We start from the raw sequence: 15,704 nt of genomic DNA, 5'->3' as shown, positions 1-15,704 counted from the left end.
CCTAAATCTCATGTTGCACTTTGTTGGTAAAACAGAGGTCTTCATCTTTGAGAGCAGAAACATCAGAGTACTTCACCAACAAATCACTCAGCTCTGCCTGCTGTTCAGGAGTACCACCAATGTGTAGCTTGTTGAGAAACTCTTTGGAGCTGTCCTCCAATAATCGACTGTCTTTTGTGTTTACATTGATCACTTCGATATCAGCAGAAATTCTCTGAAATCTGATCATTGGACTTCACACTCTTAACATGAGACAGAGTACCAAGTCAGGTTCTGAACTGTAACCAGATATCTTCTGGGAGAGATTCACAACCTGTACAGGAAACAGTTTCTCTAAAAACACAAGAGAGGGAACAACAATCAGACTGCCACGTAAGGGTGTGTTCACTGGTTCTAACAGGAAGTCCATGAACCATCATTCAACATACTCTTTGCTCCCTTGACCATTACAGTTGTAATTGATAAAACAGGTATGTGTACCATGTTTTTTTTCCAGCTACTTGGACTACACTTCACTTCTCTAGACTGCTAGCACTCTGCATCTGCTGAAATGCCTCCCTCCAATCAGACTGCAATTCTCCACCTAGAGTAGTATCAAACTCTGCATGAACCAGTGGTCTACATCTGCTAATGATGTTCAAGCCAATGAGGGCTGGTACAGCAGAAGAGTTTGAGTCTCTGACTACTAGAAAACCACATTCTGTTAGGGTAATACCCATGGTTTCAACCTCCAACTAAAGATCATCTGTAAACTTTGGCTGTATCTTGGGTTTACCATGAGCCATAGGTTCTGACTTAGTGCACTGCAAAGTGAGTTTCCCAACAGCTTGTGCTAGCTCTCCTATAGATTTTCCTTGTTCTGCTACACTTTAAAACTTCAAGAGAAGCAGGGTTTTTCTCAGGTATACCAACAGCAGCGCACTGAGCTTCTGCTGTCTCAGACATAACACTTATGTGCTACTGATTTTGTGACACAAGATTTAGGATCTTCTACAGACCACATGAGAGCTTCATCTCACACTTCAATAAGTGTTGCCTGTGGCTTGTCTCTCACAAGCTTACGAAGTTCTCTTCTAAGGCCTGTGTCCATAATCCCCTCAATGAATTGATCTCAGATTGCCAAATTCACATTTGATATAGTATTTTATGGTTGCTTCAGGATAGAACTCAGAATTAGGAACAAAGCATGAGAGTAAACACGAACATCCTTGCCACCTTCCATTTGTTTACGGCTAGAGAATGTTTGTAATAACTGAGACGCACTGCTCTTTTCTCGAAAGGCTTCTCTCAGGTACACACAGAGGTCACATCATGCATACTACTACCTGCACCATGTTCAGTGTTTTGTAATACTGGACTTTCATCATATTGTGACATTTTGAAATGTTCAAAATATCTCAGTTCAACTCGGTAAAAAACAGTGTCAGTTAACTTGTGGGTAAAAAGTCTCTTAATCAGTCTGTAATCTTTTTCTTTCTTTTTCTGGAGCAAAAGTGTAATGTTACAGAGCAGGCATGGACAGGCTGAACAAAGGAATAGACGAGGACGATGCGGGAACCCAAGTGTAGTTTTATTTACAAGGTGAAATCCAAACATGAAATCCTAGTGTGAAATCAACAAAACAAAGTGACAAACATGGACTTGACTTATAGCATGAAGACTAGAACGATGTTACACCAACAATACTCGACAAAAGACAATGGCAAACATGAGGGCTTAAATACATGGACATGGGTAACCACATGATAGACAACCAATGACAAGACTAAACTAATGAACATAATAACAAGATTACTAAAACAAGAACCAATGACACAACTGATAACAAGACAATAAACCAGTGAAAACAAGACACATGAACATGGAGGGAAACAGGATATCACATGACCAGAAAGAGGAAACAGGAACTAAACTTTCAAAATACATGAACACAAAACTTGAACGAAAACACATTTAAACGTGACATCTCCCCCCCCCCCAAGGGGTGGCTCCCGACACCCAAACATAAACAAAACTAACAAGAGTTTAATAGGGAGCTGGGGGGTGGGGGTCCTTGAGGCACAGTCTGGTGAGACAAGGCGTGGAGCATGGCATGGCAAGACAGGGTTTGGAGCAAGAGACAAGAGTGGAGCCAGTGGCCAGAGAAGTGGCTCCAGGAAGGGAACGGGGTCTGGTGGTTTGGGTGGCGGCTCCAGGAAGGTAGCAGGGTCCAGCGATTTGGGGGGGGTGGGTTGATTACAGGGCAGGGACAGGGTCCTGGGCTGCAGACGCTGGACAGGGTTCAGGAGGGAGCGGCTCAGAGGGTGGAGCAGTGGAAGTCTCAGGGATTGGCCGTGACAAGGGTACAGTCTTAGTGGCTGTGACCACAAACAGTGGCAGGGTAACAGTCTCCATGGTCCTGAGTACAGACAGTGACGAGGGAACGATGGGCACTGGCATTGATGGGGGAATGACCTCCGTGGTATTGGACACAGGCAGTGAGAGGGGAACGGCCTCCATAGCCATGAACACTGGCAGTGACAAGGGAACGACCTCTGTGGCCGTGAACACTGCTGTGGAAGGCACTGAGGGTGGAGCTGTGGCAGGTTCAGGAGTCATGGCAACTTGGCATGATGGGATAGGTGTGCTGACTTGACAAGGCGGGGCTGACATGGAGACATGGCAAGGCGGGGCCACTTTACTAGGTGTGGTAACATGGCATGACGTGGAAGACATGGCATGAGGCAGACGTGGTGCCGAGGCTTCAGGCACTGGGGAGGATGATTCTTCAAGACCTGGCTCATCGACTGTGGCAGGTGTGGGGGCTGGCTCGTCGACTGTGGACACTGGTTCGTGGACCGTGGCAGACAACACAGATGTGGCAGCCTTTGTGAGAGTGCTGAGTCCCTCATCAGCCACTCCCACAGAGAAAGACGAACCACTCAGCACTAGGGCATAGTCCATGAACTGAGCCAGAGTCCATTGAATTTAGCCTCCAGGCATCATGGAGTAGACTGGCTCATTTAAGCCGAAACAAAAAAGGCCTTTGAGGGTAATATCATTAAAATCCACCAAGTGACAGTCCACAAAACTCAGTCACGTAGTCCTCGAGGGGACAATTCTCCTGGTGTAACCACAGAAGTTTAACTGCTGGGTTCATAATAGGTTGAGTATTCTGTAACATTACAGAGCAGGCGTGGACAGGTTGGACACAGGAATGGACGAGGACGATGATGATGATGCAAGAACCCAAGTGCAGTTTTATTTACAAGGTGAAATGCAAACATGAAATCCCAGCATGAAATTATCAAAGTGACATAAACATGGACTTGACTAATAGCACGAAAACTAGCACGAAGTTACACCAACAATACTCGACAAAAGACAGTGGCAAACATGAGGGCTTAAATACATTCACATGGGTAACAACATGACCAATGACGAGACTAAACTAATGAACAAGATAACAAGATTACTAAAACATTATCCAATGACACAACAAGACTGATAACAAGTTAACAAGACAATAAACCAATGAAAACATGACACATGAACATGGAGGGAAACAGGATATCACATGACCAAAAAGAGGAAACAGGAACAAGCAACTAAACTTTCAAAATAAAAGACATGAACACAAAACATGAACAAAAACACATTTAAATGTGACAAAAAGGATGTTGTTTAAAAATGAAATATGGTTCAATGAAATATGGTAGAGGCTAACGTCAAAGGAAAATACAAATAGGGCATTAGTCTACCCATATGCTTCAGCATACAACACCTTAATACATGCTTATATCATTCACAGCATTTTATACATTTAAGTACTTTCTCAAACCAATCAAAGCATCTTATGCACTCAACACCTGCTTAAATAACTGAAAGCATTTTATGTATTGTCAACCAGGCTTTATGGACATGTACAACAGTTTAAACAATACAATTTTCATTACACATATTTTCACATATAACACATATTACACTTATTTACTAAACTGGAAAACACTCTGGGCTATAAATCATTAAATAAGATATGACTAATTCTAAATTTACATACCCAGTACTTGCACAGTGCACCAAACATAGTCAACCTCCACACATGCAATCCAGATACATCCTTCAAAAATTATCCATTTAAACACTTAATTTTTATCATACAACTCTTCTGAACACATATTTAATATAATTTATAAGCATTTTGTGTAAAAATGTATATTTACCCAAAGAACTCTTAAACGATGAACAAAACTGGGAGCTCTCTTGCACAACGTTTGTTTTCATGTCTCCAACAGGAGAGTATGCTGGAAAGTGGTGTCACTCTGTTTCTTAAAGTGGTCACGTCCAATTTATGACTAGAGTAAAATTACATGAAATTTCTCCATTTGTCTACACTCATTTAATGCCAATAGTTACAACTGTGACCTAAACTTATTTTGATATTTGAAGGGTCTAAAAAATTTAGTTTTTTGCACAGATTTGTTAATTATAAATGAAAGTGCAGTCTGTCTTTATTTTCATTAGAAATGTTGCATACATACTCGAAAATGGGTAGTTGTGCCCCTGTATATAATAAGTTACAATTGTGACTATATAAATGAAACAAAGTTCAATTAAAAACAAATATGCAGTTATTCTTGTTTTATTAATCCCTTTTATTCCACAATTGCTTGATGGTAAAAATATACAATTATGTTAATTCTTTGTCTGCAATTTTATATTGGGTCCTATTGAGCTACTGAGCAAAATTTAACACTTTAATTTACCACCATTTACAGTTGTGATAAAGAATAAATCTCATACTTTAAAAAAAAAAAAAAAAAAAACACTTTAGAAAAGGCATACAATTTCTTTCATTGGGCTATCCAAGGAGTAAAATATGTGTGCCCACTTATTTAGGGAAAATTCGGAATTAAATGAGTTCACTTATTGTAAAGGTCTCAAAATAATGCAGGTTTGCATGATCACTGCATGTTTTATTTCATTATGCAATTGGATAAATCCAAAAAATTGCATAACAGTACATGTAAACAAGAACTATATTAAAACAACCCTACTGAAATATGTTCTTAATAAGCATAACTGTCTTGTTTTCCAGTAAAAATATCTCAGTTTTAGTAAGCCTTATACGTGGAAGATATTTGATGTTTAATATAGATGTTCAGTGGTTTACAGCAAATGGCAGTTTACATTGGAGGCCTGAACTGTCTCTGCCAATGGGGTCTGCGGTGGCTATGGAGTGACAGTGGCAGGTGGAGCAGATGGGGCCTGGTGGCACTGCATGATCTGAACATCAGCAATTGTAGATTTCTGAAATGGCTCTAAGTTGTCCTGGCTGGCTGGTCTCCTTTGAAGACAAGCCTGGCCACACTAAAGGTCTGCATGGGCCTTAAAATGAAACCCCAAACCGTACCCGAGACAGTGTGGGCCGACCCTACCCAGCCCGAACGATACCGTCAGATTTCAAGCCTGAACCCGACCCGAACCCAAAATCGCTCACTATCTTTATAATTTTTTCTCCTAGCAAGTACTGTTGCAATAGGCTGTATTTTATGAAAGCATATAGGCAACATTTGTTGCAGTTTTGAAACAGTAAATATACACAGTTATAACAAGGCACAGCAGCCCCTCAGTAAACTAGGACAGAAGGGAAAAAAACATTGCCTTACCATTTATGAGCTTAAAACTTTGCTTGGTGCAGAACAATCTGGAATATTGTTAAATAATGCAACAGTCCACTCTATGCAGCCTGAACTTGTTTAAAACGTTGAATCTTTGAACACCTGCGCTAAAAGCAATCTAGATGCAGCACAATGAATGAAACAAAGCGCAGACATGCGTTTTTGAAAATTAAGTTCTTTTTAATTTGACACATTGTTTAAAATGTGCCGGTCCTGCGTGAGACCCTGAATAAACAGCAGGACATGGTGCAACAGTCAAAGGATTTCGTCCAGTGTGTGTTTACATAGGAAAACAATGGGAAAACAAAACAGATGCGCGCAAAAACAAATTTTGTGTGAACATCCCCTAATTCTGTGAGTGAGAGCATGTTCGCAAAACAAGTTGGGTAGGCCGGTTTATTTTTTTCATTAATTACAAACCTGAACCTGACTCTAACCCGAAGTCCTACTTGAAAAAATGACCCAAACCCGGCCTTAAACCCGTCGGGTTCTCGGGTCCCATTGGACCCAGGTCGAGTTGCAGACCTCTAGGCCACACCCTTTATTTGCCGGCCCTTCTGCAAAAGGATGATGTTCGCATCAAGATGGAGATAAGTCCCTAATTCATCCACATGTGCCTCACAGCATGTCAGTAAATTCAGTCCCATTATGTAGACATCCTTAATGTTGGCCAGCCAGAGCTCGTCGCCAATATTGACAGTACCACTGTCCTCCTCCCTCTGTTGGCTGCCTTTTCTCTGTCAACATCCTGATATGCATCATTATGGCTGACCAGCCAGCCAGAAGCAAACCCATGGTACCAGACAATATAGCAGAATGAACAAGAAAAATGGTGGATCCCATGTTAATCAGGGTTTGGCGGGGTGGCTGTCAAGGGCACAGAAGGTGTAAAATCCCTGGTAGTTGCACACACCCAAAGAGCACTTACCGAGGTGGCAGGCCCTACTCTCTGCCACTCTCCCTTAGTATCCTTGCAGCAATGGAAGGCTGTGATGGGGCGCAGGTGCTAGGCAGTCCTGAGCCACATGCCCCATCTCTCCACAGCAGAAGCATAGATCCCACCTGGTGGATCCCCTCAACCTCCACACCAGAAGTCCCCATTGCTTAGCACATTGTATAACCGTGTTGCCCTGGCACATCATCTCAATGTTGTCAGCATCTTCACTGCCACTGTCAACACAATCGGCCTGCCATACTGGTACCAGGATAATGCGAAAAGCTGATGATGGTTGCCTCTGCTTGTGAAAAGCACAGCCTCTGCTCTCTCTGCCTCAACCAGCACTTCCAGCAGGGATCTCGGAGAGGCAAGGCAGACATCCTGCCACAGTTTCACAAGAGTTAGTACCTGCAGGAATGCATGGAAGGCCAATTGCTCCTGCGACACTGTGTCAAATTGGGAATATTCGCATCAAGAACAGAACTGCACAAAAGCTGTCAAGGACCCCCAGCTCTTAGCATCCTTCTGCTTTCAGTTGGTCATCTGATCTTGTCACTGTTCCGCAATGCTCTGTCCTCATTAACCACTGACATGAGTGAATACAGCAATTGTCCAACTGCCAGTATGGCGAGCTAGATCAAGATAAGAATGCTGCAGTTCATAGTTAGGCAGAGTTAGCAGGGAAGATGGGGGGTTAGGGAGATCCCCAAACAGAGTCGACAGCACTTCCGCACACTGAAGCTGGTCAACACGGCCGCACATTCGTCTTCGCACAGCAGCTCCGGGACGCCTGCCGGAATTGGTTGCTGGTGGGGGAATCCCGTGGTGCCCAGGATATCGTGGACAAGGTGGTATTGGAGCAGTTTGTCGCCCAGCTGCCCCGTGGGATGGCCGAGTGGGTCCAGTGCCACCGTCCGGCATTGCTGGAGGAAGTGATCCAGCTTGCCGAGGACTACATGGCAGCGTTTCCGGGAAACAGTGATCCGGAGGCTCTCTCTCTCTGTCTTCTCGCTCTCTCTCTCTCCCACCCCCAAACCCCACTTCCACCCCTCCTCTTTCCGACCCATTCCTGCCCCCAGGAGTCTTGGCGGTCCGATGACCAGGTTTCCTCCCCTGCTAACTCTGCCTCTCTCCTCTATCCCTCCCAGGTTGGCGAGTCCGTGCCCACGGGTGTAGGAGGGGGCCTTGGCCAGTCTGTTGGAGCTGTGGGGATCCAGGGCATTTCCAGGACCATTTCCCCGTAATGGAGGTGGGTACGCTGGTCCGGATGCTCCACAGGCCGCACCCGATGGAGCTGGGCATATCGGATACCGGTGAGTACCCAGGGGGAACATATCAAGCTTTGGTGGATTCTGGCTGTTCTCAAACCCCCATCCACCAATATCTGGTGCAAGATGGGGCATTAGGCACAAATAATCGGGTGAAGGTGCGGTGTGTGCATGGGGATACTCCCACGTATCCGGTGGTTACCAATGAGATACTATTCACAGACAGAAAACATAGAGTGGAGGCCATAATTAATTCCCATCTCACTGTGAAATAATGTCTCGGTATGTGATGTGTAATGCTATGGCTGGGGAGGTGGTGCCAGGGCCGTCTACATCGGCTCTGCGTCAAAATGACGCAAGGGAGGAGATCCCTGACCTCAAACACACATTTGACCAAGTGAGAGTAATCAATGGTCAACAGCTCCAGCCTATCGTCACACTCACATACCAGTATTTTTCAATTATAAAAGATAGGTTGTATCGAGTGACACAGGACACTCAAACAAAAGAAAATACAACCCAGTTATTAGTCTCGAAGAGCTGTCGGGAAGCGCTTTTCCAGGCAGCTCACCATAACCCAATGGCTGGCCATTTAGGACAGGAAATAACACTGAATAATGGCCCGTTATTTTTGGCCGGGCATTCACGGGGACGTTCGCAGGTGGTGTGCGGCGTGCCATGAATGTCAGTTGGTGAATCCACCAGCCACCCCAAAAGCGCCATTGCGCCCTCTGCCGTTAATCGAGGTACCCTTTGAAAGAATTGGTATGGACATCTGCATTAGTTCTGGTGGACTATGCAATGTGATATCCAGAAGCAGTGCCTCTGCGCAACATCTCAGCACGTAGTGTTGCGGAGGCATTCTTCAGAATAATCTCCCATGTGGGGATTCCGAAAGAAAACCTTCCTGACCAGGGCACTGCACTATGCGAACTGTATGAATTATTAGGTATTAAATCGATTCGCACCAGTGTTTACCACCCACAAACTGATGGGTTGGTGGAACGATTTAATAAAACCCTGAAAAACATGATCTGTAAGTTCGTACACAAGGATGCTAGAAATTGGGATAAGTGGCTCGAGCCCCTATTATTTGCAATGCGAGAGGTCCCACAAGCCTCCACAAGGTTTTCCCCATTCGAGCTGCTGTATGGGTGTCGTCTGCGTAGCATGCTTGACTTCATACAGGAAGCTTGGGAGGAGGGACCTTCAAACAGTAAAAATTAAATTCAATACATTCTTGATCTTGATTTATAAAGCACATTTAAATTCAGCTCACACTGACCAAAGTGCTGTACAAAAACAATTATAAAATACAATAAAAAAATAAAATAAAATAAAAGATAACAATTACTTATCAATAAGTTAATAGCCAGGGAAGGCCAAAGAGTATAAATGTGACTTAAGTCTAGATTTAAAGATAGAGAATGAAGGAGCACACTTAATGTCAGGTGGCACTTGATTCCATAAGTGTTGAGCAGCAACTGCAAAGGCTCTATCACCATTTAATTTAAGACGTGACCATGGGACATAATGGAGAGCTTTATTGGCAGACCTGAGAGACTTAGGAGATGAATGCAAATAAATAAGGTCAGAAATATAAGATGGGGCTTGTCGATTAAGAGCTTTAAAAACAAACAGCAAAATCTTGAATTGAATTCTAAAAAAGACAGGAAGCCAATGAAGAGAAGCTAGAATTGGAGTGATATGATCACATTATTTTGCACTCGTTAACAGTCCAGCCGCTGCGTTCTATACAATCTGTAGATGTGCCAATGAAGATTGGGGAAGACCAAGGTATAGAGAATTACAATAGTCCAGGTGTGATGTGATAAATGCATGAATGACCTTTTCCAGATCTTGAAAGGAAAGTGACGATTTAAGTCTGGAGATGACTCTCAACTGGTAATAGCTGTTTTTAACAACTGAACTAATTTGTTTTTCAAGACAAAGCTCAGAGTCAAAGATAACACCTACATTTTGCATGTGACTTAACATATAGAGTGAGATTGTCTAAGTAACTAACTATAGAGCTTCTAGTTTTAGAGGGACCAAAGATAATCACCTCAGTTTTATCACTGTTGAGCTGGAGAAAGTTATTTGCCATTCAGTATTTAATATCCTCAAGACAGTCCATGAGAGGCTGCAAAGAGTCTCTAGATTTTAATGGGAGGTACAGCTGAGAATCATCTGCATAGAAATGGAAAGAGATGTTATATTTCCTAATGATGTTACCAAGTGGAAGCATGTACAGATTGAAGAGTAGTGGCCCCAAAATAGACCCCTGAGGAACCACACAGGAGACAAAGACAGATGATGAAAAGAACTGGCCAATAGCCACTGAGAATGTCCTGAATTTAAGATATGAATCAAACCAGAGTAGTGCTGTATCCTTAATGCCCACCCACTGTTCAAGGCATGACAGAAGGATGTTATGATCTACCATGTCAAAAGCGGTGCTAAGATCCAGTAAAATCAAAACTTCATTATCACCAGAATCAACTGCAAGTAACAGATCATTCATCACTTTTAACCCTTACCTGCCAGAGCGTTCAAATTTGGGAACAATTATTCCCATGGTTCCTGTCTCAGTATCTTCGCCGTCTAATCACCGATTTTATTTCTGAAAACTGCCAGATTTTCATGACAATATAAGCTAAAAGCACATATGATTGGTTAAGCGGCTACTAGGCGTGAATAATAAATGTATCGTCATCATCGTCATCCTTCATTTGCCTGGGCTGAGCCAGAGAGGATATCCCGGGAGATTACCTCCAGTGTTGGACTTACTGCTTCAAATTGAAAATTGAGGTGACCTTTTGAGGTAAGACAAGTTATTTAACATGTGTTGTCAATATTGTCTATTGAAAGACAAAATGTTTTAGTTATGAAGCATTTATTTGTAGGAGTAACACTAGTTATTTCTGGAAAAATTGACATGACCGTCGGTGTTCATAGGACAGGCAGCTAGCCTCTATTTTTAAGCATATTTCTGTGAAACTTGCTAAATAAACATTAGCTGGCAATACTATGTACATTTTTAGCTAAAATCAATAACTTTTTTGGCCAATTTTGTCACTTGTGGAAGATAGTCAAACCTTTTTTATTAATGAAGCATTTATTTGTAGTAGTAGTGCTAGCTAGTTTTTTCTGGAAAAATTGACATGACCGTCATCAGTTAGCCTCTTCTTTTTATATCAACCTTTTTTTTTTTTTTTGGCAGTTTATGTGAAACTTGCTAAATAAGCATTAGCTAGCAATACTATGTACATTTTTAACTAAATATCAGTAACATTTTTTGCCAATTTTGTCGCTTGTGAAACATCCGCCTGAAGTAATGTGAGGCAGAGAGTAGACGCTGTTCAGACCTGCCTGGAAACTGGCCTGCTAGTTAGATAAGTTATCTAGCTTGTTGATTTTCCCATGTAATAAATTGTTTTTTAGATATCTTTCTATAATTTAGCAGATAGACTTCCATCACACAGACATTATTTTAGGTTGTGTGTAGCTTCCTGTTCACAAGGAAAGTGTGATAGGGCTGTCTGCAGTTGGACATTCTGGTTAGTCTGCAAGCCTTTGGTGACTATTCAGTGTACAGATTTGTGAAGAACACATTGCTGATATGAATATGAATGTAATATAAATATGGATATGAATATCATATTCTGGCACAGAATGGAATTTTGGGCTCAGGCTTTAAAGGGTTAACAAAGCTGTTTCTGTACTGTGATGAGTCGTAAAACCTGATTGAAATGCTTTAAGTACCTGAGTCGAGTTCAGAAAAGGAAGTAACTGTGACAAAACAACTTTTTCCATAACTTTTGAAACAAATAGCAATTTTGAAATGGGACGATAATTATTCAAACACTTTGCATCAAGATTGGGGCTTTTTGAGCAACAGCTGGACAACTGCATGCTTTATGCATGCAGGGACAATGCCGGAAACTAAGCAAGAATTAATAATTACTTGGATACTAGGCCCAATTGTATCAAAAGCAACTTTAATGATGTCAGAGAGAACAAAATCATAAGGCGAAGTTGTAGATTTCATCTGCATCACTAAGTCCTTCAACTCAGAAAAAGACACCGGCTGAAAGCTGTTCAAGGTAGCTGTAGTAACTGAACAGTCGAGCAAAGTATTAGAGTAAAAAGGAGTGAGGGAGAATCGAATGCCATCAATCTTTTCAATAAAGAACCTCAAAAATCTCTCACAAATATCAGTAGATGGTTCCAGTTCATAAGAGTTACGAGGATTAATTATTGAATTTATAGTGTTAAACAGGATTTTAGGGGTATGACAATATTTACTGATAATATCAGAGAAGTATTTAGCTCTAGCTTTTTTGGCTGCTTTTTGAAAATTCACCAGGCAGATTCTAAAGGTATCAAATGAAACAGTAATGTGATCTATTTTCCATCTCCACTCTGCTTTCCGACAAGTCTGTCTAAGCGAACGAGTAGAGTCATCCAACCATAGTTGTGATTTAAATTTAGGGCATTTGTATTTAAAAGGTGCTATAAAGTCCAAGATATACACTATATTGCCAAAAGTATTCGCTCATCTGCCTTTAGAGGCATTGAACTTAAGTGACATCCCATTCTTAATCCATAGGGTTTAATATGACGTCGGCCCACCCTTTGCAGCTATAACAGCTTCAACTCTTATGGGAAGGCTTTCCACAAGGTTTAGGAGTGTGTTTATGGGAATTTTTGACCATTCTTCCAGAAGCGCATTTGTGAGGTTAGACACTGATGTTGGACGAGAAGGCCTGGCTCGCAGTCTTCGCTCTAATTCATCCCAAAGGTGCTCTATCGGGTTGAGGTCAGGACTCTGTGCAGGCCAGTCAAGTTCTTCCACACCAAACTCGCTCATCCATGTCTTTATGGACCTTGCTTTGTGCACTGGTGCGCAGTCATGTTGGAACAGGAAGGGGCCATCCCCAAACTGTTCCCACAAAGTTGGGAGCATGAAATTGTCCAAAATCTCTTGGTATGCTGAAGCATTCAGAGTTCCTTTCACTGGAACTAAGGGGCCAAGCCCAGCTCCTGAAAAACAACCCCACACCATAATCCCCCTCCACCAAACTTCACAGTTGGCACAATGCAGTCAGACAAGTACCGTTCTCCTGGCAACCGCCAAACCCAGACTCGTCCATCAGATTGCCAGATGGAGAAGCGTGATTCGTCACTCCAGAGAACGCGTCTCCACTGCTCTAGAGTCCAGTGGCGGCGTGCTTTACACCACTGCATCCGACGCTTTGCATTGCACTTGGTGATGTATGGCTTGGATGCAGCTGCTCGGCCATGGAAACCCATTCCATGAAGCTCTCTACACACTGTTCTTGAGCTAATCTGAAGGCCACATGAACTTTGGAGGTCTGTAGCAATTGACTCTGCAGAAAGTTGGTGACCTCTGCGCACTATGCGCGTCAGCATCCGCTGACCCCGCTCTGTCATTTTACGTGGCCTACCACTTTGTGGCTGAGTTGCTGTCATTCCCAATCGCTTCCACTTTGTTATAATACAACTGACTGTTGACTGTGGAATATTTAGTAGTGAGGAAATTTCACGACTGGATTTGCACAGGTGGCATCCTATCACAGTACCACGCTGGAATTCACTGAGCTCCTGAGAGCGGCCCATTCTTTCACAAATATTTGTAGAAGCAGTCTGCATGCCTAGGTGCTTCATTTTATACACCTGTGGCCATGGAAGTGATTGGAACACCTGAATTCAATTATTTGGATGGGTGAGCGAATACTTTTGGCAATATAGTGTATGTGCAAGAAGATTTAAAGAGAGAAATTATATCATCCGGGCTTGAAAAATGCTCAGCAGCAAATTAAATCGATGATGAGACATCAGTACTTTGATACTTGTCGGAAAACTGATTTACAGTGAGAGAATTGATAGTGAGAGAACGTAGAGTAACAGCGATCATGCATGATGGGACAGTCTCTAGGTTGAGTCTCCAATGAACTTCTGATGTGCAATAATATTTGATGATCATAAATTATGATAGCATCGACACAGTGAGTAAACAGCAGCAGAAAAAACACAAATAAACAGAACTCTGGTCGGATATTTAGAATATTTAGAAGCTGACGGGACAGACAGCAGGCCGAGAAACACACTGGCACCATCTTAGAGCAAACCTCCACACTTTGGGTCAGTTAACACAGGGGAATTTGCTCCAAGCTCCTGCACTTGCCCTGGCCTGAGTCGGGTGGTGGGGGTATGTGGTGAAGGGGGCATGATCATGTGTCTGTCTGCGGCAGAGAGGGAGTGGTGTGGCTCGTCAAGCTGGTTGACATTATTTTTAACAGCTGTTTCTCATTACATTGATAGTGGAGAGACACCTTAAAACCGCTGAACATGCCAGAGAAGGTAGAGACAGAACGACACTAGAGTGCAGTGACTGGCATGCCTTATTTTGTGTTTTATTATTATCAATATTGTGAAGCTGAAGTGTTCGAGAAGTTATTAAGAATTTTGTTGCATTGAACTAACAAATAAGAAAGACCTGAGAAGGCTGAACTCAAAAGAACTGAAGGTAGAGAATAAAAGCCTACCTGAAATGTGTCACTGCTCCCCGTCTCCTATTTTTCCATACCCGAACCTGAAGATCCATTACAATTACGCATTTTTTTTAAATAACGATTGAATACTTTATAAACACTGATGTTGAAAGGAACCACCATCATCTGCAAGACCCTCCTACTGTATTTCCATTGTCCACCCATTGTCTGGTCATCATCCTCATCTAAATCATGGTGGCTGATCATTCAGCTGGAAGCAGACCTGTGGTACCAGGTAGGACCTAAGGACAGACAAGGGAGATCCCATGTTGACCAGGGCTCAGCACGTACAGCCCCTGGGTGTGGCCTATGCATCCCAACCATCAGCACTTTCCATGGAGGGGTGTAGATTGTGTGGGGAGCAGTAGTCCCTCCTCTGTGCCGCTCTCCCTTAGTTTCCCAACAGTGAAGGAAGATTGTGCTGGGGGCGCAGGCGCAGGGCAGTCCCGAGCCACATGCCTCACTGCTCCACAGTGATGACATGGATCCCTCTGCTGTTTTGGCAGAAGTCCCCTTTACTCAGCCCTTGGTGTAACCGTGTCAGCTTGATACACACCCTCAATGTTGTCACTATCTTTACTGCCACCATCAGCACACTTGACCTGCCAAACACATACCTGGGGACTGCTGAATGGCGAACACAGACTCTGTTCTTTCTGCCTCCATCAGAACTTTCGCCAGGGACCTCAACACAGCAAGACGGACATACCTCCACAGTTTCTCGAGAGTTAGGGACTTCAGGAATGGAGGGCTTGTTCCTCCTGCACCACTGCATCAGTCTGGAAGCATCTTGTCGCTGTTCTGCTGTATGCCATTCCAATGCTACAGAGAAGTGGTGAGAGTTAGGTAATCCAGCTGCTCCACCAAAGTAAGGTCGAGCAGGACCTTTAATACTGGACCTTCGAGTGACATTTCAAAGCTCGCCATGCTTGCAGTCAGATCTGCGCAAAGTACAGCTCTGATGGCATTGATCTGTCGTATCAAGTCAGCTTCACATGAACCCTAATATTATCGCAACGATCACCACATTGGCTCATGTTGGTGGGGAGGATGGAGCATTGGCCACCGCACCACCATAACCCATTGGTAGTTGACCATGCTTCCACACAGCTCTAAAACCATTACATTCACCCTCATTTGGCCCCTTAAAGTCTACCACTCGTGCAGGTTTTCACCAATTCAAGTCTTGTACCCTCACCGTAAAAAGGCAGTCAAGCCAGTGCATGGACAGTTGCATGACTCAGGAGGCAGGCACTCCTTG

This window comes from Myxocyprinus asiaticus, chromosome 1, assembly GCF_019703515.2.
Source record: "Myxocyprinus asiaticus isolate MX2 ecotype Aquarium Trade chromosome 1, UBuf_Myxa_2, whole genome shotgun sequence".
Taxonomy (NCBI): Eukaryota; Metazoa; Chordata; class Actinopteri; order Cypriniformes; family Catostomidae; genus Myxocyprinus; species Myxocyprinus asiaticus.
This window is presented reverse-complemented; position numbering follows the sequence as displayed.